The sequence below is a fragment of the Oncorhynchus mykiss genome, chromosome 13 (assembly GCF_057628025.1).
Source record: "Oncorhynchus mykiss isolate SJ-2025 chromosome 13, ASM5762802v1, whole genome shotgun sequence".
Taxonomy (NCBI): domain Eukaryota; kingdom Metazoa; phylum Chordata; class Actinopteri; order Salmoniformes; family Salmonidae; genus Oncorhynchus; species Oncorhynchus mykiss.
Window position 1 is genome coordinate 7,163,888 of NC_143034.1, and position 5,045 is coordinate 7,168,932.

The following is a 5,045-nucleotide window of genomic DNA, read 5'->3' on the forward strand; positions in this document are numbered from 1 at the left end:
GGGGAATGTTTGGCCACAGGTGTCGAGGGTCCATCCACGTCTGCGTCCACAGTTCGCGTGTTGACCGCCTCGGTCCTGCAAACCCAGAACGAGTTGAACACATTGGTATGGGCAGATTGTGGACTGAACTTGGAAGAATACGCAGGGTTTTTTTGATTCAATTTTGATTCAATTTACATAATGCAATTGTTGAACGTTTTCCACAACGTGAATAAAAACAACTATGCTTTATATAACATCTGCGTTGACACTGGCCACTTGGAGCATACATTGAGCATACATTGAGTAGTTGCATACGGGCATCGCAGATGATCTGAACATTCAATGAATGGAAATTCTTCCTGTTAACATATACATGTTCATCTACAGACGGTGCGCTTAAGGCAATATGCTTGCAGTCAAGCTGCACCTATGACCCCTGGGAAATTACATGAGCGGACAAGCTCAGCTTTGCCTGTTCGTCGGCTGTATGGGAAACGAATATATCAAATCAAATGTATTTATTGTACATCAGCTGATATCTCAAAGTGCTGTACAGAAACCCAGCCTAAAACCCCAAACAGCAAGCAATGCAGGTGTAGAAGCATATCTCGTGGACAATACGTGTCGAGAATTGCCTCGATCACTTGTGGCAGGATGCGGCTGAATGATGGCTGTGATATACCCTGACCTGTCACTTATTTCGCTCTAGAATGTCCCAGTAGCGAGGAATCCCAGAGTGGACAGTGCTTGGACTGATAAGATTATGGCATGATTACAGCGTGTCTTCCTTTCCAGATTAAGTGCTAAATTCGCGCACAAATCTAACACAACATTTCTTGGGACACGATAGCGATAAGCCATGGATCATCATGCGCAAAAAAAGTCATTCCGGTCTCTGAAAACTCTCCCTTTTAAAAGCACGGTTTTCAATGTCTTCCAATAACGCAAGAACAGCCATGGTTACTTTTTTTCTAATTTAGCACATTATTTATAGAACATGGCATCCTGTTTTTAATTCAACACACCTTGCGTCTGGCAATTAATTCTTCACACCTTTAATTGATAATTCCTCACAAATTGTTCATAAAGCTAATGCAAAGTTCCTCACAGGCTTGGATGCATATGCGTCCCAAACTGCAATACCCCTACATAACCAGCAGGAAAATCGTGTACGTTTAAGTCTAGACTTTGCGCAGAGATAAGATCATTTTCACGTCAAAGTAAAGTTTTATAAATAACTACTTATACGTGGTTTTCTGCGTAAGTCAGACTTAAGATCAAAATTTACCGTAAATCCGTTTTATAAATGAGGCCCCACGATTGGAGAACTTATGCAGGAAGTTAGGATAATTAATGTTGCAGGTTTACCAGAATTAGGTTAAAGGTTAGGAAAAGGGTTAGGGATAGCGAAAATGCTCTCTTACGAAAACGTCACGTCCGTATTGAAGTCGTGTTTCTAGGGAGCATTGTTACAGACCTGGCTGCTTGTGATATCTGTTCTCTCATTTTATTAAACAGATCATTTTTTATTGAATTTAGAACAAGGCTGTAACGTAACAAAATGTGGAAAAAGTGAAAGGGTCTGAAAACATTCTGAATGCCCTGTCTATTTAAGGTGAAAGGGTCTGAATACATTCTGAATGCCCTGTCTATTTAAGGTGAAAGGGTCTGAATACATTCTGAATGCCCTGTCTATTTAAGGTGAAAGGGTCTGAATACATTCTGAATGCCCTGTCTATTTAAGGTGAAAGGGTCTGAATACATTCTGAATGCCCTGTCTATTTAAGGTGAAAGGGTTTGAATACATTCTGAATGCCCTGTCTATTTAAGGTGAAAGGGTCTGACTACATTCTGAATGCACTGTCTATAAGTAATAACACTATGACTAATTGGACTCTGGTCACTTTTTTTAAAATTAAACAATACACCACATTACTTCTTACTAATAATACATTTATTATTTTGGAAACATTACAAAGCATGTTCATCCGTTTTTGTGTGTGTTTTGTTGGTGTAGTTTTAGCCAATTTTGGCCTGGTAAAAAATCTGAGTGGTTGGTATATTTTTTTAATCTACCTGCCACAGTCGCTGGTGGACCCAACAAAGTTAATTTTAGGCCCCGTTGGGTCTTTACTTCATCATTATTGTGTTGTGATGAATTTATAATACCCTCAATGATAAACATCTAGTGTTGTCTTTATTTATCCAGGTTAGTCTCAATGATAAACCTCTTCTAGTGTTGTTGTTGTCTTTATTTATCCAGGTTAGTCTCATCTTCCTATCAGTATTATTAAAACCATTCACTACCTCATGAATATTCCTATCAGCATTATTAAAAACATTCACTACTTCATGGATATTCCTCGCAGTATTATTAAAAACATTCACTACTTCATGAATATTCCTATCAGTATTATTAAAAACATTCACTACTTCATGGATATTCCTATCAGTATTATTCAACTATGTCAGCGAAAACCTGTGCGAATTTGTAAAAAAGATTGGATTAATCCAATACGTTATTGTCTGAATAGTATGCGGAACACCCCTAGTGGACGCTCATTATATATACATCTACATGATGTATTGTTACACCATGTAGGAGCAGTATAGACCTACTCTGTTCATTATATACATCTACATGATGTATTGTTACACCATGTAGGAGCAGTATAGACCTAGTCTGTTCATTATATACATCTACATGATGTATTGTTACACCATGTAGGAGCAGTATAGACCTAGTCTGTTCATTATATACATCTACATGATGTATTGTTACACCATGTAGGAGCAGTATAGACCTAGTCTGGTCATTATATACATCTACATGATGTATTGTTACACCATGTAGGAGCAGTATAGACCTAGTCTGTTCATTATATACATCTACATGATGTATTGTTACACCATATAGGAGCAGTATAGACCTAGTCTGTTCATTATACACATCTACATGATGTATTGTTACACCATGCAGGAGCAGTATAGACCTAGTCTGTTCATTATATACATGATGTATTGTTACACCATGTAGGAGCAGTATAGACCTAGTCTGTTCATTATATACATCTACATGATGTATTGTTATACCATGTAGGAGCAGTATAGACCTAGTCTGTTCATTATATACATCTACATGATGTATTGTTACACCATGTAGGAGCAGTATAGACCTAGTCTGTTCATTATATACATGATGTATTGTTACACCATACAGGAGCAGTATAGACCTAGTCTGTTCATTATATACATCTATGTGATGTATTATTACACCATACAGGAACAGTATAGACCTAGTATGTTCATTATATACAGTACCAGTCAAAGGTTTGGACACACCTACTCATTCAAGTTTTTATTTTATTATTTAAAACTATTTTCTACATTGTAGAACAATAGTGAATATATCAAAACTAGGAAATAACACATATGGAAACATGTAGTAACCAAAAAAAACGAATCAAAATATATTTTATATTTGAGATTCTTCCAAGTAGCTACCCTTTGCTTTGATTACAGCTTTGCACACTCTTCGCATTCTCTCAACCAGCTTCATGAGGTAGTCACCTGGAATGCATTTCAATTAACAGGTGTGCCTTGTTAAAAGTTAATTTCTTTCTGTCTTACTGCGTTTGAGCAAATCAGTTGTGTTGTGACAAGGTTGGTGTGGTATACAGAAGATAGCCGTATTTGGTAAAATACCAAGTCCATATTATGGCAAGAACAGCTCAAATAAGCAAAGAGAAACGACAGTCCATCATTACTTTAAGATATGAAGGTCAGTCAATCCGGAAAATGTCAAGAACTTTGAAAGTTTCTTCAGGTGCAGTCGCAAAAGCCATCAAGCACTATGATGAAACTGTCTTTCACGAGGACAGCCACAGAAAAGGACCCATATTTATCTCTGTTGCAGAGTATAAGTTCATTAGAGTTACCAGCCTCAGAAATTGCAGCCCAAATAAACGCTTCACAGAGTTCAAGTAACAGACACATCTCAACATCAACTGTTCAGAGGAGACTGTGTGAATCAGGCCTGCATGGTCAAATCGCTGCAAAGAAACCACTACTAAAGGACACCAATAAGAAGAAGAGACTTGCTTGGGTGAAGAAACACAAGCAATTGGAACAGTGGAAATCTGTACTTTGGTCTGATGAGTCCAAATTTGAGACAGCCATGTCTTTGTGAGATGCATAGTAGGTGAATGGATTACCTCTGCATGTGTGGTTCCCACCGTGAAGCATGGAGGAGGTGTGATGGTGTGGTCGTGCTTTGCAGGTGACACTGTCAGTGATTTATTTAGAATTCAAGGCACAGTTAACCAGCATTGCTACCTCAGCAGTCTGCAGCGATATGCCATCCCATCTGGTTTGAGCTTAGTGGGACTATCATTTGTTTTTCAACAGGACAATGACGCCAAACACACCTTCAGGCTGTGTAAGGGCTATTTGACCAAGAAGGAGAGTGTTGGAATGCCTCATTAGATTACCTGGCATACACAATCCCCCGACCTCAACCCAATTCAGATGGTTTGGGATGAGTTGGACTGCAGAGTGAAAGAAGAGAAGCCAACAAGTGCTCAACATATGTGGGAACTTCTTCAAGACTCTTGGAAAAGCATTCCTCATTAAGCTGGTTGGGAGAATGTGAAGAGTGTGCAAAGCTATAATCAAGGCAAAGGGTGGCTACTTTTAAGAATCTCAAATATACAATATATTTGATTTGTTTAACACTTTTTTGGTTAATACATGTTTCCATATGTGTTATTTCATAGTTTTAATGACTTTACTATTATTCTACAATGTAGAAAATAGTAAAAATAAAGAAAACCCCTTGAATGAGTAGGTGTGTCTGACCTGTACTGTACATCTACATGATTACACCATGTAGGAGAAGTTGCGTATTTTGATTAGTGGGAAAAAATTGGGCTGCCTGTGTATACGCAAATGAAATAAATGAAAAATAAACGTATTTCCTGAAAATGAAATAAATATTTACGTAAACTGTTACCTACTCCAGTCAGCAGATGGCGATATGAGTTTTTACAAGCGATGTTGCCGGA